Source organism: Geotrypetes seraphini, chromosome 6, assembly GCF_902459505.1.
Source record: "Geotrypetes seraphini chromosome 6, aGeoSer1.1, whole genome shotgun sequence".
Classification (NCBI taxonomy): domain Eukaryota; kingdom Metazoa; phylum Chordata; class Amphibia; order Gymnophiona; family Dermophiidae; genus Geotrypetes; species Geotrypetes seraphini.
Window position 1 is genome coordinate 98305822 of NC_047089.1, and position 27927 is coordinate 98333748.

The window sequence follows — 27927 nt, forward strand, 5'->3', positions numbered from 1 at the left end:
GTTAGTTCCCCGGCAGTTGGTTTTATTCTGCCTTCAGTGCGTCCCAATGTAGTAGTTCTGCTGCCCATTAGGTATGTAGAAATAAATCTGCGGATTGACTTTGATTTGCAAATCCATTTATTGATGGTGATATTCATCTGTAATTATTGCATTGGTATGTGGGTGTTTGGATTTGTGAATGAGTGTGAAATATGACTTTAGTAATTTTTATTTTTCCCACTTTATTTCAGTTTATATACTCCTGACGACGTGCTATGCGAAACTCGAGTCGAAGATTTGGGGGCATGGTTCACAACTGGGATTACATGTTTATGTTAAGCAGTAGAAGCTGAATTTGAAGATCTGCCTTGTCCATCAGATAAGTTGAAATTTAATTTGCATATGTTAGTGATATTTGATGTTAGCAAACTGGGGCTATAACGGTGCAATGGTCCCAGGCAGCAACCTCTGCTTATGACACTATTATAGCATGTAGGTTTGCGGATTTAAGCACATTACACACAGCTACAAAAAAATTTTTAACATGGTGGTTTTTAATAATATAGTGCACATTTGTATAGACACTAGTGTTGATTGTCTAAAGCCTGTGTGTTTTTTATAATTAAATAAAATATAAAAAGATGTGCATGACTATGGTGTAAGCATGGAGGAGGAAATTTCCTGGATGTCAGGAGCACAAGTAATGGTTACTGTGGATGGGCAGACTAGATGGGCCATTTGGCCTTTATCTGCCATCATGTTTCTATGATTGGTGGCCTAACATAGCAAAGGTGGGGGGAAGGAGCAGAGAATAAGCTTGAGATGCTTGTTGTGCTGGCACAAGAGAGGAGAAGCAGAATAGCTGTATGTTCAACCAACTTTAAGGTAATACAACTATAATATTTATTAAGTTTATGAGAAGTTTTAAGTTTAGTGCAGGATTATTCTTTGGAGCAGATAAGCTGTGATGGAAGTGCATAAATGTATGAGTGTTGGTGTGCATGAGATAGTGTGCATGTGAGAGTTCTGAGTGGTGGTGTGCATGTGAGAATTCTAAACAGTTTTCAGTGTGGTTAGAGATAGGATTTCAGGGAGACAGAACCTGTTTTGGTTGAGTGGAGTCAAAAGGAGGTTCTTTTGGCTAAATTTGAGTTTTAAGAGTAACTAGACCTGGTGGGTTTAATAGTTGGAAAGTGTAAGAATACATTTCCAATTGGTTGAGGAGATTGTAAATCAATTTCTGGATATTTAGCAAAACCTTTTCAGAAGGGTAATTTTAAGAAGACTGAAAAGGTAAATAGAAAGTTAGAGGAAAAATGCCTTTTATTGGAAAACTTCTCTGAGTTAAGTTCAGCAGGAGCACTTTAACAGAATTTATTTAAAAATTCCTGTTTAAATAGGGAGATAAGTAGCCCCAGTGAGTAATTTAAACTTGAACTGGAAGTTTTGTGGTTTAAAAGTCAAAAAGCTAGTGGTAAGAGTAAGAATTAAAGTAAGCTGAATTTTCTTTGGCTGATGAGTGAAGAAGGGTCAGTTATTGAATTTAAAAGAATGAAGTACATTGATTTAAGCTGCTATAGAATTCTGACTAGTGCTGTTGCACTGCTTCCTGAAAGAGGTTTGTTTAGCTAGACATTGTGAGGAAGGGAAAGGTTTTGAAAAGTAAATAGATTTTATTTTACACAAGTAGTCTAGTAACACAACAGGAACCAGAAGAAGAAGGACATACTTATAGTGGGAGTTAAAAATATTTTTATTTCATTAAACACACCATACTAGAAAACTTATAGAATTGCCAGAAGACTTCCTATGTTGATCCTGTTTCCAGAGTATCCTGATTTCTTGGTGGCATCTGGAGTTCAAGTCTACAGTCCAGTTCCACTTGTTCCAAGGGTCCAGTTTCCTGATGGTGTTCATGCTCATCTAATGCTAGCCACTGCAAGAATGCCTGAAAAGGAGAAGTTTTCTTTTTCTTTTCCTGTGTGCACACAGTGGTATTAACTTTGTTTAGTAGTTCACTTACCTGAAAGGTTTTCACAGGTTCCTACAAAGTAAAAAATCAGTAATTAAAATATGGCTGAGGAGAAAACACACTGGAGAAACACTCTGGAGAAAAGAGTAAAGATAACTCAAAGGTGTATAAGAAGGGAAAAAAGGGGTTACTTACCTGCAACACTCCTTAATGATTACCTGTGGGAGGAAAAAAGTTTCAGTATCACAGAATTTAGAAATAAGTTAATTAAAAGGGTAGAAAAAGTTTTGTAAGAGAATACTTACCTGGAAAGTTCCTGGGTTTGCCTAAGTTGGACCTGCAGGAGACAAAAATAAAGAAGAACACCAGATTCATCTGGTGTGATATAACATTAGCTGAGCTGATGTCACCGGCTGGTAATATTTATTGAATGATGGGGGGAGGGAGGACAGAGGGTAAGGGGAATATATGAGGTGTTATCAAGGGTCTGTAGAATAAGGATTGACAATTTTATAAGAGGAAGTAAGAAAGGGTTAATAGACAGAGCTTGTAAGAAAGAAAAATGATTAGGGAGGTTGCTAAGGTGATGGGGTGGAGCAGTCACGTGATTGGTTGGATGTTGTGGCAGGCTGGAGTGAACTCTGTGAGGAAAGGGGAACAGTAGAGTAGTCTCTTCAGGAAAAGATTATTCTCTTCAGAGTATATTAATTCTTAATAAAAATATTCTTCATTGTGATTTTAATGTTAGGAAGTTTGGTTTATTTTGAGTAAGGGAATTTTTTACCTTGTTAACTTTCTCTGTGTCTGTGTTTTAGTCAGGGCAGGTTATTTTGTCTGCCAGGTGCTGGATTTGTTGCCTGATTAAGCAGAGACTGCAATGGAGAGGGTCAGTTTGGGCTCTTCTGTGGAGGTTTAACAGCCTGGCAGTACAACAGTCCCCTGTGTGGAGCAGCAGTTAGCGTTGGGCTGCCATTTGGTGAGTTGTCTGCACGACCGTGGGCAGAGTGGGTTGGCTGTGAGGGAGATGGGATGTGAAAGGTGTTTGCTCGCTAATGTACAGTGTGTCAGAGAGGGACTTACCTGTTGGGGTTATTTTGTGTGACACAGAGAGGTCTTTCTGTTGAGGTGTAATTTTGCCAGGTTGTTTCTTAGTAGGCTAGTTTAGGGGAGCTGGCAGGTCTTTAGTTCACGAGGATAGTGACTGGCTGCTCTGTGTGCCACACGGTTGGGCACTTATGGAAAGGTTTGAGGATTTGACGTGAAATTCTGGTGTTAGAGGTAAGGAGGGAGTTGGGAGGTGCTGATGCTGCATTCAGGTGTTTGTTTTTTACAGCTAGGCAGAACTGTGGATTTGCGGCCTTCTCAGATTTGGTGTTCCCGTGTCTGGGAGCTGAGGAGCACTGGCAGCTGCCATTGCAATAGTTATGTGCTCAGTGGCTGCATGACTGTACGGCATCACTATTTTTGCAGCATTGTGATTTAAAATTTTGTTTGGAGTGTCAACAGGGGCCATTTTCCTAATTTTCCTTTTGTGCTGTGGCCTTTCTGGATCTCTTGTATCTTCCTGTGACTGGCATTTTTTCTGTATCGATTCAGCTTGGTGTCAGCTGTCCTGATTTGTTAGCTTAGCTGGAGATGACCTGTTCTTGGTGTTTCAGGTACATTCATATTATGTACTTGTGGGTTGTTGTTTTTTCTGGGTTTGTTAGGGGGAAATAGATTTCTTGGTGTCTGTCTCTGTGGAAAGGGGGCATTGTAATAAAAATGAGGGTTTGGTTTATTTGTGCTGGAGAAATTAAAGGGAAAAGTTTTTATGGTGTTAGTGGGGAATCATCTAGGTAAGTAGTGAGCAAACTTGAACAAAGTTATTGTGTATGTCATGTATAGGAACTACTGAGTGGAGTGCAGAGAAAAGGGTGGATGTGAATTGCTTGTTCACTCTTTCCAAAAATATTAGGACTAGGGGGTGTGCAATGAAGATATTAAGTACTAGATTTACAACAAACCAGAGAAATATGTCTTCACACAACATGTGATTAATTTATGGAATTCATTGCTGGAGAATGAGGTAAAATCAGTTAGCTTAGCGGGGTTTAAAAAAGGTTTGGATACTTTCCTAAAAGAGAAGTCCATAGGACATTATTGAGATGGCTTGGGGAAATCCTCTACTTATTCCTATGATAGGCAGCATAATTTCTGTTTTATTACTAGGGCATGGAATTTGGATTATAGGATCTCACTAGGTGCTTGGGTCCTGGGTTAGCTACTGTTGGAAACAGGATACTGTTCTTGCTGGACTTTTTGGTCTGTCCCAGTATCATAATTCTTATGTTCTTATGAGGTGCAAGGCATCAGAGGCACTATTGGATAGAGTTAAGGGGGGGTTAGTCGAGTAGTCTGGAAAGTGAAGATGGAGATGGAAGGATAAATAGCTGCCACGGTAATGATGGGGTACAAGACATTTTTAGATGTATTAGGGATAGGAAGACATGCAAAAGTGATATTGTGGAACCCAAGGGGGCAATAAGTAGCAGCTGATAAAAAGACAGCTGACTTCTTCACTAATATTTTCTGTTCTGGGTTCACAGCTGAAGTGTTTGGGGAGGAGGGTGTACAAACACCTCATGTGACTGGGGCAGGAGGTGTAATAAACCCTGATTGATTTTCAGTGGCTTGGGTTTGTGAGGGTTCGTTAGAACTATGGGTGGATACTGCAAGGTACATCCAAGGGTAATGCAGGAATTTGGGGGTAGTTCTGGTGACTCTGCTGACTACCTTCTCACTGCTTCTTTAGAGTCGGGAGTGGGTAATGCAGGAATAGAGCAGGGAGGATGTGGTTTCTCTCCACAACAAATGGAAAAAAGGCAGCACTAGGGATATACTGGCAGGTAAGTTTGACTTTTTGGTAAGTAACTCAATAGAAACACTTTTACAACAGAGCTTGGGGATTCACTAGAGATGGGTTTGGATAAGGGGAGTGTGGTCAATATGGTGTATTTTGATTTTAGTAATTTTACCATTTTCATAGGCATATCGTACTCAGTGTTCTCGGTATGGGGGCTCCACTGATGGTCTGGGGCAGGAACTAGTTGGTCAGTAAGGTGTCAGTGGATTGTGGTCCCAGGAGATGGCTATGCCAAGGGGGGATCTTATCAGTAGTGTTTGAAGATTTGTTATTGGGCTTGTTCTTTTCACAATTTTGTAAGTGGGATTGTTGTAAGTAAGATTTGCCTTTTTGTGGAGGAGGCCAAAACAGTAATGGACCAGACAGTCCTGATGGTGTGCCTAACAAGGATGGGCTTAAATTTGTAGAATGGATTCCTATTGTGCAGCTCAGATTTCATGCTCGCATGGTGTGATTATGGGGTAAAGACCTTGGTGTATGAATGAGAAGTAGGGTTTAGTGTGATTATATGTGATGAGCTTCAGGAGGCAACCAGGTTATAATAGTGCTAGCAAAAGCTAGACAGATGTTTGGGTGCATGGGGATCAGTATGGCCAGCAGGACAATGGAAGTTTGCTGCCCCTCTAAAAATTTTGGTAAGACCTCCTTGTGAATTTTGTGTACATTTAAGTTCAGTTCAAAGGAAAGCTACTACAAGGGTTGATGGTCTATGTCCTATAGGCATATGGGAACTGAGTTCATGATCTCCATCTGTATACTTTGAGGAAGGGCATGAGAAGGGAGATAATAGTGATGTTTAAATACCTATGTGGCCTAACTATACATGAGATGACTCCCCTTTTATTAGACAGCAAATCCAGAGTAAGAGGGCAAGGGATGCAGTGCAGCAGTGCTGGGCTCTGCAGTACTGTATGGCACTATGTTGTTACAGAAGGTGAGGTAGATGCATGAAATAGTTTCTGAATTGGGGAAGGCATTGGATAGGCACATGGACTCTCTGGGAGAGAGGAGAAGTTAATTGTTGCTTTGGAGGGGTATACTGGCTGGACATTTTGGTCTTTATCTGTCCTTATGTTTTTTCTAGGTGGCTTTGCTTATGTCCTCAGACTGGGTTACGAGGAACTGCAAGGCGTTGGCTAGGTGCTGGGAGCCAAACTGCTTTGTTTGACTAATTTTCTGCAATTTTTGGGTGCCAGAGGTGCGTTGTTCTTTTCTCATATGGAGCAGCCGAATGTTCTATTAGTTCTGTATGGTTTGTTTGTAGAATGATTTTGGAAGATGGTTCACTGGACATTTGCTAGTGTGGGAATTTTATGGAAGTTATGAAATTGGTACTGAAATTGGTTGTGGGTGGGTGTGATCCAGTGTCCATGTGCAGGGTTTACTTGTTTGTTTGTTTTTTGAATGAGGGTTTGGTGACATTTGTTTGCAGTATTGCCTGATGTGTGCACTTCATGATTTGTAGTGGTGCTCTGGCGATTAGCCTTTTTGTGGCACTTATCAGCTTATCGAGTGGGTGAGCTGGCACCTTCTCAACTTGCTATTGTGTTCAAGGGGTAGCTGTTTGAAGATATTGGGTTGACTGTAGGTTAAATGCAATTGCCTATTCCCTGGTCACCTGCTTAGAAGGATCAGGAATTTGGATTCTTTTGTACGTGTGTGTGGAGTAACGGGAATGTGCAGTACCTTGTGTACCATTCTAGTGGGCTGGGGAGGATTGTCTTAGCTGTTTCTGAGTCCAGTGGGGCATGGACTATAGATTTTATGGTTAGGTGTATGGAGCATTTGTTGGGAATGACTCTTGCTAATCCTTTTCCAGCAAATACAATTTCCTAATCTCCTATTCTGTTTCACTTCTGATTCTTTTGATGGGTTGTGACATTTGTTCAGCAAAAGGAGAGGATTTCATACTGCCCCTGAGTCAGGATCTGTTGTCTGTTGTCTGTGTTTTCCCTAATGCCCCCACCCCTTTTGTTTTGTTTGGTCCTCTATTGAGTGTGTAAGGAGGACTGGGACATGGTTGCTATTGAGTGGTGGCATAAATGGGTTTAATACTAAGCTTTTGGAGTTACGGATAGCTTTTGGGGGTTAGAGTGGTTTCTCATGAGTTTGTTGCAGCTGTTTTCCCTAAACATTATTGTCCTGATGCTGTCTACTTTTCAGGCATAGGTTTGGCCAATTTTATTGGGGTACTCTTTAGGATTTGTTGGAGACTTGTTTTAAAGATGTTGGCCGCAGCTTATGAGGTGGGGGAGCGGTGACAAGCTCGAGGCTGTCACCGCTTGTGGCGGAAAATGGGGTTTGGCCCAGTTGGATCTGGGAGATGAGCAGTTAATAAATAAATAAATGTAACATTCGTATGCGATACCGCTGCGAGGGGAAGCATGGCCTTGCGTCACCGTGGATCATGTTTGGGGGGAGGGAAAGCATGACCTGGCGTCACCGTGGGTCATGTTTGGGGGGCGGGGAAGCATGACCTGACGTCACCGTGGGTCATGTTTGGGGGGAGGGGAGGGGAAGCATGGCCTTGCGTCACCGTGGGCCATATTTGGGGGAATGTTATAAATTTAAAGACTTAACGGGAACTAGTTTCGACACTGAATAGCTCCCTGGGGATGTGTAAAATATGCATTGGGGGTTTGTTGGTTTTTGGACACAGATTGTATTGTAAGTGAAGATAATATTCAGATAGATAATAAAGCTGCGGCCAAATATTTATTCCAATAAAACTGAGTTGTGTGATTATTGATTGATGGTGATTAGCTTTCAGTTGCAGGTGACGGGAATGCGAATGTTAATGTTATATATTTATGCATTTTACATAAAAGAGAGTTGTAACTGAGAATTTCAAAGCGCATTTGAAGGGAATTATTTTAATTAGAATATTTACTATTGCACTTTAAGTGAAGAATGTTTTTAATGCTGTTCTTATATGATATTTTGATCTGATAAAGCACTTTGATGTTTTGCAATGCACTTTTATTTTCTTTCTATGCAATAAAATCTAGGGCTCCTTTTACTAAGGTGCGCTAGCATTTTTAGCGTGCACTGATGATTAGCGTTCTAACATCCGCGCTACGTGTAAAATACTAATGCCAGCTCTATAGAGGTGTTAGCGTGTAGTGTACGTGGCAATGTAGTGCGCGGTAAGTGCGTGCTAAAACCGCTAGCGTAGCTTAGTAAAAGGAGCCCCTAATTCTGAAATGGTGTTTGTGAAGTTGTAATCCTTTACCAGATGAACATTGAGACTCACACCAAACAGAGCCATTGCAACGTTTTATTCTTGCAGTGTGATCGGAAGTGTACCTTAATCCAGGGGAAATTCCACTTACTACCCGGTGCTGTGACCTCAGCTAACTAGCTGTTGCACTGGAGCAAGGTAGCGCTGAACCCCAGAGGGAGCTGCAGGGTTTTCACAAGCAAGCGATGAAACCAGGAGCCAGAGACTCCATCCATCCACATGCAGAGATAAAGAATACTGAAGTGCCAATGAGAGACATTTGGAGCATTGAGATTAAGCATCAAATTACTGCATCTCAATGGCCACGAATTTGGTCTTGGAAGATGAAATGTACAGTGTCAGCATCTATGAGACAAACTTGGTTTTTTCTGTTACATAGAGCGTTGTGGACCCCTGTTAGGTTACAAAAATTAGATAGTTCTTTGTCTAATAGATGTTGGCATTGTAATCTGGAAGCAGGAACTTTAGATCATTTACTGTTTCATTGCCCTCTTAAGGGCTTTGCAGACCGGGCCTCTTCTTCTAGATCCAGCACAGTGAAGGGGAAGGGAGATCGAGTCGTCCCCCTTCACTGCACCGGAGGAGCCTGAGATCGGTGGTTTGCCCCGCCCCCAGCAGCCACTTCGGCACCGACCTGCCGTTACAGCCCTCTTAAGGGCTTTGCAGACCGGGCCTCTTCTTCTAGATCCAGCACAGTAAAGGGGAAGGGAGATTGAATCATCCCCCTTCACTGCACCGGAGGAGCCTGAGATCGGCGGTTTGCCCCGCCCCCAGCAGCCACTTCGGCACCGACCTGCCGTTACAGCCCTCTTAAGGGCTTTGCAGACCGGGCCTCTTCTTCTAGATCCAGCACAGTGAAGGGGAAGGGAGATCGAGTCGTCCCCCTTCACTGCACCGGAGGAGCCTGAGATCGGCGGTTTGCCCCGCCCCCAGCAGCCACTTCGGCACTGACCTGCCAATACAGCCCTCTTAAGGGCTTTGCAGACCGGGCCTCTTCTTCTAGATCCAGCACAGTGAAGGGGAAGGGAGATCGAGTCGTCCCCCTTCACTGCACCGGAGGAGCCTGAGATCGGCGGTTTGTCCCGCCCCCAGCAGCCACTCCGGCACCTGGCCTGCCGTTCCAGCCCTCTTAAGCCCTTTTACAGCCCCTCCTTCCTACGCCCGACGCCACTCGAGCAGGAGAGATCTGCCCTGCACTGCTCATTTGTGAGCCTTGCTCTCCCCAGCCCATCCGAGGGCCGCTGAAGACCAATCTTCCAGCCTGACCCGGCTTCTCTTCAACCCACTGCGGGCCGCCAAAAGTTTTTCTGTTCCTCTTCAGCGACTTCAAGGCAGAGGAAGGAGAAAGCTTCCTCCATCCTGTCCCTCCTTCCTCCGCCCGACACCACTCGAACAGGAGTTAGTCCTGCTCCTGCTTTTCACCTGAACTCTGCTGTCCATAGCCCACCCAGGAACTGCCGAAGTCGAGGGGGCGTGGCCTGATCGCAACGGAGAACACACGGATGGCGTAACGGCTTCTCCTGTACACGCCTAATTCAAATAAAACTGTGCTTTTATATTTAATTTTTTTACATAGTCTGTTAAATTTTTGCTGCCGGAACACTCAACTCCATTCAGACGGGTGACCCAGACAACCGTTATCCCGGATGAAGGTGTCGCTCAAATCTTGAGTCACGCCGTGGTTGCGGGTGCGCCAGTGATACGAGACCTTCGTTTGAATTTGGGCAAAACCGACACAAAACAAGGAGAAGAAGAGAAAAGAAAAAAGATGGCCTGAGATCAGCCTGCACGCATGATCATTAATCATCTGCTTTAAAACTGTGATTATCCAAATCGCCTATATTTTTCTTGATACTGAAGTGACTACCAGAGATCTCTCTCCCCTACATGGAGCTTGTTGCATCCTTTTGAACCTGTATATCCCTAGCGGCTATGGGTAGAAGAGAGTCTGCCTAACAAATAAATTTTTTTCAAACTACTTCTGCCTCACCTACAGAGCTTTCTTGTATATGTGTAGCTGCTTAAAAGTGCGCATCAGATAGGAATGCCGATAAGATCGGCGAAAACGCCTAAACATAAATCATCCTGCTCAATACTTAAAATGGCGACGTCACCAACTCCAACTATAACCTCGGCACAATGGGGTGAATGGGCCCAAGAAATTACGAAAATGGTCACCGCGGCCCTGGAAGATAAATTTCTTAAATTACAATTGGCTGTAGACTGTATTAACGATCATTTTGAAACACATGCTAGGCGTATTGCAGCAGTGGAGCAAAGGGTGACTGAAAATGAAGATGCAACATTGCAAGATCGCAAAAAAGTGATTGCCTTGCAAAATCAAGTGGCAACATTGACAATACGTTTGGATGACCAAGAAAACCGTCAACGCCGCAATAACCTACGAGTTGTAGGACTACATGATCTCCGTGCTGATCAAGATCTCTACCGCTTTTTTCAGATTTGGCTCCCAAAACAACTTGGTCTGGTGACCCCTGAGTCTGGTTTCCTATGTGAGCGGGCACACCGCTTGGGCCAACGCATGGAGAATAACAACCACTCGCGAGCAGTAATTGCTAGATATATTAACTGGAAAGACAAAGAACTCATCATGCAAGCCTATCGGAAATATGGTCGTCTTGAATAAGAAGGTCAAAAACTACTATTATTTAACGACTACTCCTTACATGTATCCACCCTTCGCAAGGCGATGGTGCCGCTATGTTCCACGCTTCATCGTCGAGGAGTGAAGTTTGCACTTGTGTACCCGGCGTCTTTATGCATATGGAGAGATGGGAAACCACATACATTCACAGATAAAGTAGCCGCACAACTATTTATAGACTCAATGCCTGAGACTATGATCAATAATACCTCAACGATCTAATTCTACTTGACATCAGCCGTGCAGGTCTTTGTTTGATCAAATCAATTCCAGTTTTGATATTTTAGACTGTGCCAATAAGCTCTTATCTCAATGTTCTATGTAATGAAATACATAATTTTTATAGTCTGCTAAGTTAAGCACACTAATCTCACATTTTATATTACTGATTAGGTGTGAATTCTATTAGTTACTTCACATGTGTTATTCTTCTGAGCTCATACGAGCACCCTTAAAATATTTTAAGATATGCATGATAATATGGTTTATTTCTTTTCTGACCATATATTACGCTGACATTACTGACTTCTTCTTTCTTATTTTAATGCTCTTTCTATTTTTCTTCTTAGACAGGAGTGTCTACCTAACCTTACAAATATATCAGTTATTTTTTTTGACAAAGGAGATATACCTCATATTTCACCACTACATTTCATATATTATGGCTGACCTACATGTCTTTTCCTTTAATGTGAATAGCCTGAATCATCCCATTAAAAGAAAAAAGATATCTAATTATGTGTTTAACAAACATCCAGATATAATTTTCCTACAAGAAACCCACCTCCCACCCACTGCCGCCACGAAATTTCAACTAAAGGGATATTCCGCTCACTTCCCTGCAACCCATCAAAAGAAAAATGGTGTTTCAATATTTCTTAAAGATAAACTATCTCCCACTATTCATTCAATTAAAACAGACACGGAGGGAAGATGGTGTCTGGTACATGCTGCGCTGCACTCTGGATTTCGTTCTTCTAAATATATATGGCCCGGTTAAAGATCACCCGGATTTTTTTAGAGATATTCAGCTTGCGCTAATTGAATTCAGTTCTTATTCTCTAATATTGGGAGGAGACTTTAATCAAATCCAAGACTTATATATTGATAGATCTTCTTCTTGTAAACCCTCCAAATCCAAGTCATTCACAGCTCTTCAGGCTCTAAATGATGCCTTCTCCCTTGTGGATCCTTGGCGATTACTTCACCCGAAAGGTAGAGAATACTCACATTTTTCACCACCTCATAATTCCTACTCGAGAATTGATTTCTTTCTCATATCCTCTTCTCTCATTCAGGATCTTACAAATGCTATTATACATCCAATCTCTCTTACGGACCATGCTGCCATTTCTTTATATATTTCTATCTCGGCTCCACGTAAATAATCTCCTTCTTGGCGCTTAAACAACGCCTTACTCTTAGATGAAGAAACTGTTGAAAAAATCAACTCGTTCACAGTGGAATTTTTTGAAAACAACTCTAAAGATCCTGAAATTTGTCCTTCCATAGTCTGGGAAGCTTACAAAGCAAAACTTAGAGGTGAATTGATAAAAATTGCTTCTTGGAAAAAAAAACAGTCCATGATAAAAGAAAAAGAATTAGAAAACTCTATTAAAACATTAGAACTACAACATATGTCTAATCACTTACAAGACCCAATTATTCTTCAAAATATCCAAAAACTTAAATATGAATATAATACTTTAGTTTCATGCACAGCCAGACGTGATATCTTCATCTCCAATTCTGGCCATTATATGGGAGATAATCTTATGGGTCGCCCATTGGCCAGATACCTTAAAATTAAATCCAAAAGACTACATATCACATCTATCTAAAACCCAGCAGGACAATTAGTCAAAACCAGATCTTTAATTTCTTCTCAATTCGAAAATTTTTATGCTTCACTATACCAATCTGACTTTGCGGCTCCTGATTCAGATATAGACTCCTTTCTTTCCTCCTTATCTCTTCCGACCATATCGGACTCTGTTAAGTTGGAACTAGATTCTCCGATAACTATAACAGAAATAGAAGCTGCCATATCTTCTCTACCGACTGGAAAAGCCCCTGGTCCGGAAGGTTTTACTAACGAATTTTTTAAACAATTCCGAAACATCTTAGCTCCTCATCTCCTTACATACTATGATTTCCTTCATTCCACTCCAGATAAACAATTTAATTTCACTGAAGCCACCAATGTAGTAATTCCTAAACCTGACAGGGACGCCACCTTGGTTAAAAACTTCCGTCCTATCTCTCTCCTTAATTTAGATTACAAAATAATGGCAAAACTACTGGCACTTAGACTTACCAAAGTGATTCCACATCTTATACATAAAGATCAAACGGGGTTTATTAAACAAAGATATATAGGAGATAACCTGCGCCTCTTTCACCATATTAATGCTCACGCTAAAACATTGACAGACCCAATAATAGGCCTAGCTATAGACGCTGAAAAAGCCTTTGATCGAGTGGAGTGGCCTTTTCTTTTTTGTGTCCTGAAAGGGTATAATTTTGGCTCATTTTTCACGAAATGGATAGAAACATTATATCACAGTCCATCCGCTCGTATTCTAATTAACAATTCTCTATCCAATAAATTTCCCCTTCATAGAGGCACTAGACAGGGCTGTCCTCTCTCACCATTATTGTTCAATTTAGTGTTAGAGCCTCTTCTCTCTGCTATTCGACAAAGCCCCTTAATAAATGGTATTCCCTCCTCTGATCGAGAATTTAAATTAGCAGCCTATGCTGATGATGTCTTAATTTTTCTTAGGAACCCTCAATCTTCTCTTCCTCATCTTATACATATCATCAAACAATACTCTCGCTTTTCCGGATATTCTGTCAATTGGGAGAAATCAGAAATCTTTCCTCTGAATAATAACATTCTTCAATCAGATTTGGCTAAATTTCCATTCACATGGTCAAATGAAGCTGTGAAATACTTGGGGATTCTAATACACAAGGATCCGGTCCTTGCTCAAGATCTTAATATATCTAAAATCAAAAATTTAGTTCTTAACACTACATCTAGATGGTCTCCACTTTATTTGTCTTGGTGGGGTAGGATAGCATCCATCAAAATGACTCTAGCACCTCAAATTAATTACATTCTCTCTATGCTTCCTCTTCTATGCCGAAAATCATTCTTCTATTGGCTAAATAGGAAGCTATCTGAATTCATATGGAACAAGAAAAAACCTCGAATTGCTCTAGCCAAACTGAAGGCCTCTAAAATTAACGGTGGTCTTAACATCCCGGATTTCTACCATTATTACATAGCTTCATTAACTAAATATGGAGCTTACTGGGTTAATGATTCCTTTTATCAAGACCCTCCTACTTGGTTTGAAATGGAATGTTTTCTATGCAAACCTTTACACATCTCCTGCTTACTAACGATATCAATACCCAGACATTTGAGAAAGTATTCTCTGTTGAGTTCAACGCAGCATGCTCTCCATTATTTAGATAACTAGTGTTTAAGCCCGTTAGATTAACGGGTGCTAGATGTCTCCTGCTTTTGAACTTGGGCAGGGGCAGAGGCAGAGCCGGGGCGGGAGGGAGTGACGGTGGGAGAGCAATTTCAAAGCCTCAGCAGCGGCGGCTCCTTGACCAATCCGCGCTTACAACGTCCCCACACTTGCGGTCTGGCTGGCTCCCCCACCAAAGCCCTTTGCAGCGGCAGCCCCTCCCGCATCCGTCCCCACGTCCCAAGCCTCTCCGAAGACCGACTCCCACGAAAATGGTACCCCTCTGTCCAAAGCCGTGGCAGCAGCCTCCCTCAAGACACATTTCAAATCTGACATATTGTAATCACAAAACAGAAAATAAAATTATTTTTCTTACCTTTTGTTGTCTGGTCATTATTCATATCATGTAGGGGTCCCAGGCTATGGTTGGCTTTTGATAACTCGCTTGCCAGGGCCCCTTCTTTCTTCTTCCCTCCCTCCATCCCGGCAGCTGAAGACAGGCACCTCCCTCCAGTGGTCTGAGACAGGAGGGAGCAGTTAGGAGAGGGTCTGAGGGCAAAGAGGGGCTCAACAGCGCACAACTACCTTTCCTTCCCTCCCTCCATCAAGTGCAGTGCAGCTCCACCAATGTTAAAAGGAGCCGCGTCGAAATCGGAGGCCTGCCACTGCCGTAGCACATTCCCCTCTGCCTTGGTCCCGCTCCTTCTCTGACATATGGGACCGCGGCAAAGGGAACGTGTTACGGTGGCGGCAGGGCTCCAATTTCAAAGCAGCTCCTTTTAACATAGGCGGAGTTGAACTGAAGGGAAGGAACGGTGGGGCCGGGTGAGGAAGGCCGCCTGCTAGGTAGGGGGACAACAATGGCGCTTATGCTCAAGCCCCTGCCGCAGCTCCTCTCTCGATCCTGGTGCGGTTCGAGAGAGGAGTCGTGGCGGCGGCTTGAACATAAGCGCGATTGTTGTCCCCCTACCTAGCCGCGAGGCTGCGGCGGGGTTTCCATGGCAACCCGATCGCGGATCTCAGTGTAGGGCCGGGTCTGGCGGCGCCGTGTAGGGCGGAGGCGGGACCTCAGCACTGCACCGCCGGGCGGCTCACGCCGCCGGCCCCCAGGAGCTCGAGGCCGGTTGCGGACATGCCTGGCGTGGCATAGTGCAGGAGGAGTGATCGGTGGCGCGAAGTAGAGAGCAGGTGATGACAGTGATTGGTGGCGCAAGGTGGAGAGCAGGTGATGACGTAAAACGCGCGCATGCGCACTAAAAAAAAACGGGACAGCTCAGGGAACACGTTTTTTTTAGTGCGCATGCGCGGCCTAGCATTTTATTATATTAGATATAGCTGAAATCTCAATTAGTGTTAGCCCACTCATGTCTCTTTGGAATAATCCCAAAATCCAAAACCAAGGCAAATCCCTTTCATGGAAACGATGGCAGCGGGCAGGTATATGGTTTGCTCATCAACTGTCTACTCTCACTACGTCAATTCCTTTTGATATACTTTGTTCCACATATATGTTGCCTTCTTCTGCTTATTCACAGTGGATCTCACTCATTGAAGTGCTGTCTTCTGTGCACATACGATATGACTTCATGTCTTCCAAAAATACTATCTGCCATTGGTCTTTATGGTCTGTAGCAAAAGGAAAAGCTATATCTTTTTTTTTATAATATTCTGAGAGATCATTTCTTCACTTTTTCATACCATTCTATGAAACACTGGGATAATATACTCATCACTCCGCTTTCTGACATTGACTGGGAACTCTTTTGGTCTTCAACAAACCGCCCACTTTTATCTGCTAGAGTTTCACAATCAATGTTCTTTATTATGTGGAACGCAATATGGACCCCATTTCGCATGTGGAAAGCCAAATTAAAACAAGACTCTGTTTGCTGGAATTGTTTGAAAGAGGAGGGAACTCTTGATCACATGTTTTTTCATTGTACTTTGGTCCGCTCTTTTTGGACCCAAATTTGGAACACCATACAATCTATCACTAACTGCTCAGAAGAGATTTCTATGGACATTATAATTCTTCGATCTCAACATCCCTGCTTTGCGCAATCAAATTGTCCTCCTAAACTCATTGATACCATGATGGTTATTGCCCTCATGCACATTCTGAAAAATTGAAAATCATCTTCGTTATTAGATTATACGTTTTGGTGGAACTCTTTATGTATGTATCATAGATTTGAATCATATGCATATGAGAATAAAATTACACACCGAGGCCCTGATTCTCCAAAAGTGCGTCCCGATTTTAGGCAGCTGTAGAGGTCCTACAGCTGTCTAATCAGCCAATCGGGATGCACGTTTATTTAAAAAAAAATGCTCCCCAGGCAGGCCTGAAGGCGCCTCCAGGAGCCTAGGGAGACCCGCAAGATGCCTAAGCTCGCCTACAGGCCTTAGGCGAACTTAGGCGGCCCTAAGCGTCTCCCTAGTAGAGGAAGAGACGCTTAAAATGTAGGCCAGCAAAATGCTGGTCTACATTGTAAGTAGACGCGGCCGCTATACTGATCGCGGCAAGGGATCTCCCTGCTGCAATAAAGTATAGCGGCCGCGGCCGCCTGTCCCGTCACCGACAGGAGGATGCCTAACTCCTCCTGTCGGAACCCCGAACCCCGGAACCCCCTCCACCCCAAACTCGTAATCGCCGACAGGAGGATGCCCAACTCCTCCTATCGGAACTCTGGAACCCCCTCCCCCCCAAACTCGTAATCGCTGACAGGAGGATGCCCAACTCCTCCTGTCGGAATCCCGGAACCCCCTGCCCCCCAAACTCGTAATCGCCGACAGGAGGATGCCCAACTCCTCCTGTCGGAACCCCGGAACCCCCTGCCCCCCCCAAACTCGTAATCGCCGACAGGAGGATGCCCAACTCCTCCTGTCGGAACCCCGGAACCCCCTCCCCCCCAAACTCGTAATCGCCGACAGGAGGATACCCAACTCCTCCTGCCGGAAAGCCCAACGACCCCCCGCCCCAACTAATCTCCCTCCCCCAACTAACCTTTCAATGTTGGTCAGCTGGACGGGTCTTGCTGCCATCCAGCCAACGGGTCTGCCTCGTGGAAATGAGATGGCACGCCCCTTCCCGGCCCATCCCCGCTAAATCTAAGGCCTGATTGGCCCAGGCTGTAGAAGCCTGGACCAATCAGGCCTTAGGCATAGCGGGTCCGCCCATCCCCACTAATCCTAAGGCCTGATTGGCCAAGGTGCCTAGCCTGGGCCAATCAGGCCTTAGATTTAGCGAGGATGGGCCGGGAAGGGGCGTGCCGTCTCATTTCCATGAGGCAGACCTGTCGGCTGGACGGCAGCAAGACCCGTCCAGCTGACCAACATTGAAAGGTTAGTTGGGGGAGGGAGATTAGTTGGGGTGGGGGGTCGTTGGGCTTTCCGGCAGGAGGAGTTGGGCATCCTCCTGTCGGCGATTACGAGTTTGGGGGGAGGGGGTTCCGGGGTTCCGACAGGAGGAGTTGGGCATCCTCCTGTCGGCGATTACGAGTTTGGGGGGGGGAGGAGGGTCCGGGGTTCCGATAGGAGGAGTTGGGCATCCTCCTGTCGGCGATTACGAGTTTGGGGGGGAGGGGGCTCGGGGTTCCGACAGGAGGAGTTAGGCATTCTCCTGCAGGTGATGGGACAAGTGGCCGCAACAACCGTGGCCGCTATACATATTGCAGCAGGGAGATCCCTTGCTGCCATAAGTATAGCGGCCGCATCTAATTTAACCCGATTCTCTAAAGACGCCGGTTACAGAATCGGCATTTAGTATAGGCCGATTCTGAATAGGACGCCTCTCCCGGGCGGCCTGCCTGGGGAGCATTTTTTTTTTTAAAACGTGCATCCCGATTGGCTGATTAGACAGCTGTAGGACGTCTACAGCTGCCTAAAATCGGGACGCACTTTTGGAGAATCAGGGCCCGAATCTCTAAGAATTTGAAAAGCAAAAAATTACCCTGGTCATTCTTAGATTCATATGTACGTTCTGACTTGTAAACACTCCTGTCTCCCTTTCCTTTTCTTCACTTTTCCTCTTTCTTTCCTTTTTCCTTAACTTTTATTCTGTTCTATCTCATCTTTTTCTCATACAGTCTTCACAAATAACTCCATTACTCTGAGCTTTTCTTAATACTGTGATCCTTTATAGTTTATTCTATATTTATAGACCCTATATATACAAAATGTTATATTATTTTTTATGTATTTGAATTGCTCTCTGTATTTTTCAAAATACTCAATAAAAATTTATTGAACTCTACTGTTTCATTGCCCATTTATTATGAATTTTTGGAAATCAATTTGGGACCAAATTAATAATTTATTAGAGAACCCAGTGGCATTATCCTATGATACTGTGATATTTGGTATGGAAAAGAGAGCAAAGAGTCAGATTTCTGTGAATAATAATAAATTACTACTTATAATAACCGGTGTTGCCATTCAGCAAATTACATATAATTGGAAGGATTGGAGGAGATTAAATTATAACTTCTGGTGGAACTCTTTATGCCATATTTATAAAATGGAAAGGTTTATTGCATTGCAACGGGGATACTTTAAGAAGTTTCAGGATGTGTGGAAACCATTTATAAAGTATTGTAAAGATTAATTTGAAATTGTTTCCCCTTATACTTATCGATTTAAGGGGTAGGGAGGGAGGAATTTTATTATTAAATGTTTTATATGATAATGGAATATAAGGGTGAGTGGGGTGGAAAAGGGAAGGGATATGTTTATGTAATATATCAATGATTGTTTGTAAGTGATGTAGTTAATGTTAATCTGAATGAATATATTTAACACTTAATGTAATTTTGAAAATGAATAAAGAATATAAAAGAAAAAAAAAAAAAAAAAAAAAAGAAGTGCCAATGAGCAGACCATCATATATATAGCAGAGCTCAATTCTGTGCTCTCTATCGCTTCCTTCTGGTAGGTGGACACAACCCACTCATCTGGATTCATCTGCTGCTGCTGACAAGTATGAGAAAAGGCACTGCCCACAAGATAAGTAAGTCTCTGAGAGATTTTGAGTAAAGTAAGCAATATAATTTATTTACATTTTGGGAACAAAATGGGTGCCCTCTATGCACAGAAATTGGCAAGATGAACACACCTGGCATAGTACATTCTTTGATTATATAGTCTGTACAATCTTTCGTTTTCCCTTCTGCCTGTCTGCTCATTGGGTAGAGCAGTACAGTTCACAAACTCTCAAATCCTTCCCATCTATTTCCTATCTCTTCACCCCTTATTCTTCAGACCCTGGCCATATTTAGAGCTGCCCTTATGCATTTACTCTTTGATCTTCTCTCTTCTATCTACCAAAGAATTTAATTCAATGCTGTCTTGTTAAAATGTTTATTTCTATTCCCTCTTCTATCTTTATTTTTAATTAATTTATTATCTCCAGGTACTTTAGTTAGATTGTGAGCCTTCGGGACAGAAAGGGAATTTTTTTAAGTACCTTTATTATTTTCTTATTTTTAATTTTAATGTATATTTTCTGTAAACCGCTTAGAACTTAACGGATGTAGCGGTATATAAGAAATAAATTACATTACATTACACTCCTCCCGGCAGCCTCCGCTCCGTGTTGCAGGAAATCGTGCGAGTTGGCGAGAGCCGGGGACCACCTCAAGCACTGTGTTGGGAGGGTAGGCAGGCGCGGGGACCGTGATGCATGCTTTCGAGATCGAGTTGCCGCCATTTTGAAGATCGTTCTACCCTGCTCCTTGCCTTAGTATATTTTTAATTTGAAAGACACGGTGGCGGCGGCTCCTCTCAAGATCCCCGACTGCATTGGACTTCCGACGCAGGTGGGGATCCTGAGAGAAGCCGCTGCCTCGTCTTTCAACTTAAAAATATAGTAAGGCAAGGAGCAGGGCAGACCGAAGAACAGCAGAGTTGTTGCAGTTCGAGAGAGGAGCCGGTAGCCTGCAGAGTGAGAGGCGGGGGTGAGGAAGGCCGCCGCAGCTGAGTAATTTTTTTTTTTAAATTTGAAAGCCGCCCGCCGCAGCTCCTCTCTCAATCCTGGTGCAGTTCGAGAGAGGAGCCGGTAGCATGCAGAGTGAGAGGCGGGGGTGAGGAAGGCCACCGCAGATGTGTAAGTTTTTGTTTTTTTTATTTGAAAGCCACCGCCGCAGCCATGACTACAAAGCGAGTAGGTGGTGACATAAAACTCGCGCATGCGCACTCGTATTTTCACGACGGATCAGGGAACAGGTTTTTTTTAGTGCGCATGAGCGACCTATCATTTTATTATATTAGATTCTTTATAATATTATCTCTTTAGTGACCCCCCTGCCTTATTAGAATCATATGTATAAGTAATATATTTATAGTTTCTCTAATTATTTGACCACACCTGATCATATGCAAGAGTTATGCTATTTAAGTGTTCACCTCCTCTGTGTTATTCTGCAATAATTAACACTATTAGAAAATATTAGTATTTTCATTTCTTACACAAGGAAAAAAAAATTTAAAAACTGAACCAATGAGGAATTGTGATGTTGACATAAGAGATACAGTTATCTTGTGACACATTATCTGATGGTCCACAAAAAACTTTCCTGTTAGAGAACTAACTTTTTGGGTGGATTTAATATATTGATAGCTCATTTGGCTTTAACTTTATTAAATGTAACCCCTGTGGGGTTACAAATATTTTTATGAGGCTGAGAGGGCTCTGGTCACATGAGGAAATTATTGGCTGCAGAATTATGAGAGACATAGCACATACATTTGCCTGCTGGTTGCCCTGGTAACCAGGGTAAACATTCTAATTGCTGCTGTTGCCTAGCATTGGCAGTTGGGACTGGTCTCTGAAAGCAGGTAGATGTGGCTGAGTGAGTGGGTATGAAAGAGAGTTGATTTGGTTTAATTTGAAATAGAAAAAGATTAGATTTAAGAAGATGTAGGAGACTGATTAGAGAAAACTGAATGTGGTTAAATGGAACATGTTTTAACCTTAGGGTTTTCCTTTAAGAACCTGAGAAGGATTATTTGAGTAAGTTTGTGGCTGTAGACTAATAGTGGAAGTTGGGATCTCTAGTTTTAAAATATTTTACTGAACTTATTTTGTTCAGTTTTTCAAAGAGGTTAGAAACAAGGAATTAGAATTTTGGTAATAAAAGAAAAAGTTTCTGCTTGAAGCTTCTATTGAGTTCAAAAGCGAACTAACAGAAATTATTCTGAAGGTATTTCTAAAAAAATTTCTCTCTTTTTATTAAGGTTGACTGTAGTTTTAAATAGAAAAAACAGTTACTGAGCTATAAGACTGGCAGAATGATAGATTTTTTAAATGTGAGCTTTGAATAGGGCTGTGCCAAGCTGTGCTGAATTATGTGTGTGAGGTTTGCCTGCTATAAGGAAACGTGTTGCCAGAATGGGGAAGGGCAACTTTTAAATTTTTCTTTTTTTATGTCAAGGTTCTTGCTGGAGGAGGTAACTCTGAATTCTGACAACACCAAGTGAGAAAGGGTTTTATTCCTTTTATTTTATTTAAGACTAGTCTTTAAGCCCGTTACATTAACGGGTGCTAGAATATATGTCTGTCTGTCTTCAGCACACCTCCCCCCCAAATGACTCTCCATGACCCTCTTCTGTCTTCCCCCCCAGAGCAAAGCTGTCTGTCCCCAGCACACCTCCCCCCAAAGCAGCCCCCTTTCCCTATCTCTCCATGGCCCCTTCTGTCTCCCCCCAGCACACCCCTCCCCCCAAAGCAGCCCCCTTTCCCTCTCCCTCTCCCGCTAACTCTCTCTCTGGCCCCCTTTCTCTGTCTGTCTTTCTGTCCCTCTCCCTGCCCCTGTGTCTTTCTTTCTTTCTGTCATTTTTCCCCAGTTCCCTATGCAGCAGCATTTCCATCCCACTTCCCTATGCAGCAGCAACAGCATTTCCCTCCTATCCCCCCCTTTCTTGTGCAGAAGCTGTAGCAGCATTTTCCCCCACTCCCCCCTTTCCCTTCTCTTACCTTCTCTTCCGTGCTCCGTTCGGCCCCTCCCCCTTTTTTTACTGACGTCGATCTGGCTTGCTCCTGACCCTCCCACCGCTGGCAAACCTCGGGGCTCCAGCCGCGTAGGCAGCACTTTAAACACGCTGCTTCGTGGCCTACTGCCGATTTCCTCTGCCGCGTCTGTCTCCGATGATGTCATCAGAGACATGGCAGAGGATATCGGTAGAGAAGGGCGCGAAGCAGCGTGTTTTTTTTTTTAATAATTCTTTATTCATTTTCACAAATTACATTAAGTGTTAATATTTTCATTCACAGTAACAATAAATATATCACTTATACACAATCATTGGTATATTACATAGATTCTTATCCCTATCTCTCTCCCATCCCTCCCAACCATATACTCCATTATTGAATGATATATGTAATAATAAAATACCCCCCCCTCCCTACCTCATAAACTGATAAACATAAGGGAAATAATTTTACTTAATCCTGACAATATTTTGTTAATGGTTTCCACACATCCTGAAATTTCTTAAAATATTCCTTTTGTAACGCAGTAAATCTTTCCATTTTATAGATATGGCATAAAGAGTTCCACCAAAAGTTATAATTTAATCTCCTCCAGTCTTTCCAATTATATGTGATTTATTGAATGGCAACCCCTGTCATTATTAGTAATAATTTATTGTTATTCGCAGAAATCTGACTTTTTGCTCTCATATCCATACCAAATATCACAGTATCATAGGATAATGCCACTGGGTTCTCTAATAAATTATTAATTTGGTCCCAAATTGATTTCCAAAAATTCATAATATATAGGCAATGAAACAATAAATGATCTAAAGTTCCTGCTTCCAGATGACAATGCCAACATCTATTAGACAAAGAACTATCTAATTTTTGCAACCTAACAAGGGTCCATAACGCTCTTTGCAACAGAAAAAACCAAGTTTGTCTCATAGATGCTGACACCGTACATTTCATCCTCCAGACCAAATTCGTGGCCATTGAGATGCAGTAATTTCATGCTTAATCTCAATGCTCCAAATATCTCTTAAACCAGTTTTTAATTTCTTCTTAGTAAATCCATTTAATAATTTATACCACTGGGCGGCCTGGTGACCCAAGAAGTCTGTCTGAAAACAAAGAAACTCCATACTATAATGATTATTAAGGTTTTTCCAATCAGGGAACCCCGCCTGAATGGCATGCTTCAGTTGCATCCATCTAAAATTTTCTGATTTATTAAGTCCAAACTTATGTTGCAACTGTGAAAATTCAAGCATAGCACCATTAGAAATAACATCATCCAAGATACGTATTCCTGCTATAATCCAATGCATCAGAGACACGGCAGAGGAAATCGGTAGAGAAGGGCACGAAGCAGCGTGTTTATAGTGCTGCCTACGCTGCTGGAGCCGGGAGGCGACGGAGAGGGCAGGGGGTGCTAGTGGCCGGCAGCCGCCGCACCGCAGGTGGAGAGCAGGGAAGGGCCCGCATGCGCACTTGTCTTGCCTCTCATGAGGCCAGACCGTAAGCCGCGCATGCGCACTTCCTATGGGTCGCTATAGCTCACGGAAAACCGGCGCACGGATAGGAAGTGCGCATGCGCGGCTTACCGTTTTATTATATTAGATAGGTAGTAGGTGGAGACAATCACTAATACTTACCTGGAGGAGAAACTGTTCTTAGTTCCTGGAGTTTGGTCCTGATCTGGTGTTCCTGTCATTGGATCTCATCAGATACTTGCAGAGTGGGTCTGAAGAAAACCTTAGTAATCATTTTAGTATGGAGTTCTTATGCTTTCAGGCGGACTTCTTGGGTCACCAGGCCGCCCAATGGTATAAATTGCTGACTAGATTTATTAAAATGAAACTAAACACTGGTCTGTGAGACATTTGGAGTATTGAGATTAAGCACCAAATTACTGTGTCTCAATGGCCACGAATTTGGACTTGGAGGATGAGATGTACAGTGTCAGCATCTATGAGACAAACTTGATTTTTTCTGTTACATAGAGCATTACGGACTCCTGTTCGATTACAAAAATTGGATAGCTCTAAGTCTAATAAATGTTGGCACTGTCATCTCGAAGCAGGGACTTTAGATCATTTATTATTCTATTGTCCATTTATTATGAATTTCTGGAAATCAATTTGGGACCAAATTAATTGTTTATTAGATAACCCAGTGGCATTATAATATGATACTGTGCTATTTGGTATGGTAATGAGAACAAAAAGTCAGATTTCTACAAATAATAACAAATTATTACTTATAATGACTGGGGTTGCCATTCAACAAATTACGTATAATTGGAAAAATTGGAGTAGATTAAATTATAATTTCTGGTGGAATTCCTTATGTCATGTTTATAAAATGGAAAAATTTATTGCAATACAGCGCGGTTTTTTCAGGAAATTTCAGGATGTGTGGGAGCCATTTACAAAGTATTGTACCGATTAGATGACATTTTATTTTATTTTTTTTCCCTTAAATTTACAAGTTTGATTGTGAGGGTGGGGGAGGGGAGGGTAAATTTATTGTTACATATTGTATAAGGTATTGATTATATGATAAGAAAGGGTGGGAAGGGTGGGAGATAAGAGCATATTATTTGTACCATTGATGATTATTAAGTGTTATATTTATTGTTAATTTGTTTGGATATATTGTTACAATTATTGTAAATTTGAAAATGAATAAAGAATTTAAAAAAAAAAGGGTTTAAAAAAAAAAAACCCCAACCTATTATTCATTATTTTAGTGTGCACACTTACAATTTTATTTTAAATTAATTTTTGAATGAGAATGTTTTTAAGAAAAGACTGAGCACTCAATTTTTCCAAAGGTGTAGTAATTCCTTTGGTCTGCACCTGGTTTACCTGAAAGGAAAAACAGGATAAAGCAATTTATTCACAAAGCAGTTTATTCTTGTTTTAATAACACAACACTGATTAATTAATGAAGGAGGGGAAAATATTTATCTAAGTCCTCTAGGAGGTTCACTGGGGCAACCAAATATACCTGCTTCTTTTACAAAAGCGCAGAAGAGGTTTTTAGCACCGGCTGGTACACTGAATGCTCTGCGATATTCCTACGGTCATAGGAACTCTATGACTGTTGGAGCAGCACAGAGCATTCAGTGCGATGGCCAACACTAAAAACCTCTTCTGCACTTTTGTAAAAGGGGGGGAGATAGTGAAATATTTCTATTGAAAAGAACAAAAAACCATAGTTAGTTAGTTAATTTTCATAGACTTCATTGTCTTTGTAAAAAAAACAAAAAAAACAAATTTATATTAAACCATTGTATTAGAAAAAGAAATTTAAATTAATTTGTCTTATATTTAAGTGCAAATAAAATTGTGTTAATTGCACTTACTTGACAGAGGTGTGACTCTTTAATTTTATTTCACCCTCATAAGCAATTATTTGGGTGAAGTAAATCTTGATGTTAATCTGGTAATTTTAAGGGAAATTTTCACTGAAGAACCCTCAGTGTTATCATGACTACCTAGAGAGAGTGTTAGATAATTTCTACCTAAAGAGAGTTTGGGTATACATAAAGATCACACATTATAGTTTCAATTACATGAATCAATGTATTCTTTCCATAAATCTGAACTTCAAACTGATGTTCATGATGCAAAGGGATGATGAGAGCTTAATATGGAATAAGTGCAAGAGTAAAGGATGACAGTACCTTGGTCACAGTGAATAATTTTCAGATTCCTAAATTAGTCCTGCCATAAATGCAACAAGACATCGACATCCTGCCTCTTATTGGCTTGAAGTTAATGAGGTTCTTGCAAAGCATTGTCACCTAATCATTAATAAGATATTGATGTATGTTATTGTCAATAATATTGAAAATTTGAACAGTGTCACAGTGTACTATATAGAGTTGTATAGCTGCTATTTTGGGCAGAAAAAAAGAGTCATGACAGTCCTATTTATTGCACTAAGAAACCATTTGCATTAAAAGGCTAATTTTATAACAGGGCTTCTAGATTAATAGGGTACAAAGGCAATGCCTAGATTGAAAATGCAGACATTATAGCTGCTTAAGAGGAAATCAAAACATAGGTTTGCACATTAAAAAAATGAACACATGAATTGCAATTCTGCCCATACTCTGCCTAAACTCCACTTCTGAGTAAATTTAATCTACAAGTATGCACTGACTTGTACTGCATGTACTAATTTTGTAAGAGCCCATTTACTGAAAAAAAAGATTGATAAAATTATCCTCTAACCCCAAAATGCTGTTTATGATGTCTAAGTTTGTGCAAGCACAATCGGTCTATTTAGCTGATGTGTGTGCAGTGTCTCTCAAACCTTTTTAGCTCCGGCACATGAAACGGATCATATGTTTTTCGCAGCATATTATAATCGATATGATAAAATTGCAAAACCAACATTAAATTAAATTTGAGAGTTATTTATTTAAAGTTCTTTAAGCTTTGCAGGGGTAATTGTAACAACAGTGAAACTAAAGTAAATCAAATAGAATTGCTAATCAATGTAATGGATGAGCTTGTTTTTGAGAGCAAATTAACTCAAAACACGACTCGATAGTCAGCAAGCAAACATGCATTTCATCATCAACCATCTGCAGTCATTCAATTTTTTGTTTATACATTAAATTTCTGTCAGAGCTGAAAATCCAAGTTCACAAAGATAAGAAGATCCAAAGAGAAACAAAGCCTTGCAGTGGCATAGCGAGGGTGAACGGTGCTCGGGAAAATGGGAAGATGGGTGGAGAGAGGAAGGAAGATGGCGCCCAGGGCTGAACACCCCCCTCGGCCCTCCCCCCTTACTATACCACTGAAGCCTTGATTACTTTGTTGCTCAAGTTAGGATAACTACTACATAAAAACTAAAATGTAATGCTGATTTAGATAACTATCCAAGTTCAAAAATTATTTGTGTTACTTGATAGTAATATTGAACCTGATATTCAAAACAAATCTCTTATGTTAGGCTCCTTTTTGTGTCTTTTTTTCAGAAAAGAAACAAGAGCCCTCATTTTTCAACCGAAAATTCATCAATTTAGGAGCTTAAAAGTTATGGTTATAAATTTAGGCCTGCCATTCTTTGTCTAGATTTACGTATAAGCCTAAGGCCCCTTTTAGAAAGCCGCAGTAGCGATTCTCCCATGGCAAATGCACTGAAGCCCAAAGGAATTGAATGGGCTTCAATGCATTTGCCGTGGGGGAATCTCTACAGCAGCTCTGCAAAAGGAGTCCCCAATGCTGGAAACCAGTGCAAACAGTTTTCTCAGTCCTAAATCCATTCCTGTTTCCACCCACTTTTTATGCTCCCAAATTAAGGAGTTTTGTAAAATGTAGAGTGAAATTTTAGGCACTCAGCTCTAGTAAATTTTCAAAGAGGCCATTTTAGGAGCATAACTCAAGGGCCCTTTTACAAAAATGTATTAAAAAATGATCTTAGCATATTTTAAATGTAGGACTTTCCACTGCAATAAGCAAAGTGAGTGTAAAATAGGGTTTTTTTCTTTTGCAGGTCCAACACTTTTTCCATTTGTGTGCAATTCCTTGTGTGATGGGAGAGTATACAACTGACTATTTGGACAGGATGAAGAAACAGAAAGTAAAATGCTAAAAAAAATTTGAATATCCAAATTAGATAGCTCATGGAGAGGGTAATTAAGATATCCAGGATCAGATCATGAAAAATGTCCACTGTATTAA

The 27927-nt window shown here is 41.7% G+C and overlaps 2 long non-coding RNA genes across 2 annotated transcripts; one reads left to right on the forward strand and one right to left on the reverse strand.

The window, feature by feature from the left end:
• Window positions 1–1721: 1721 nt before the first annotated feature.
• Window positions 1722–2379, reverse strand: LOC117362798. The gene is made up of 4 exons (XR_004539934.1): window positions 2257–2379; window positions 2147–2169; window positions 2003–2023; window positions 1722–1927 (listed from the first exon to the last, which is right to left on the reverse strand). It is a non-coding gene; the product is annotated as an uncharacterized LOC117362798 (long non-coding RNA).
• A 306-nt stretch (window positions 2380–2685) lies between these two features.
• On the forward strand, window positions 2686–27927 carry LOC117362799. Its single transcript, XR_004539935.1, has 3 exons — window positions 2686–2927; window positions 19181–19255; window positions 27740–27927. It is a non-coding gene; the product is annotated as an uncharacterized LOC117362799 (long non-coding RNA).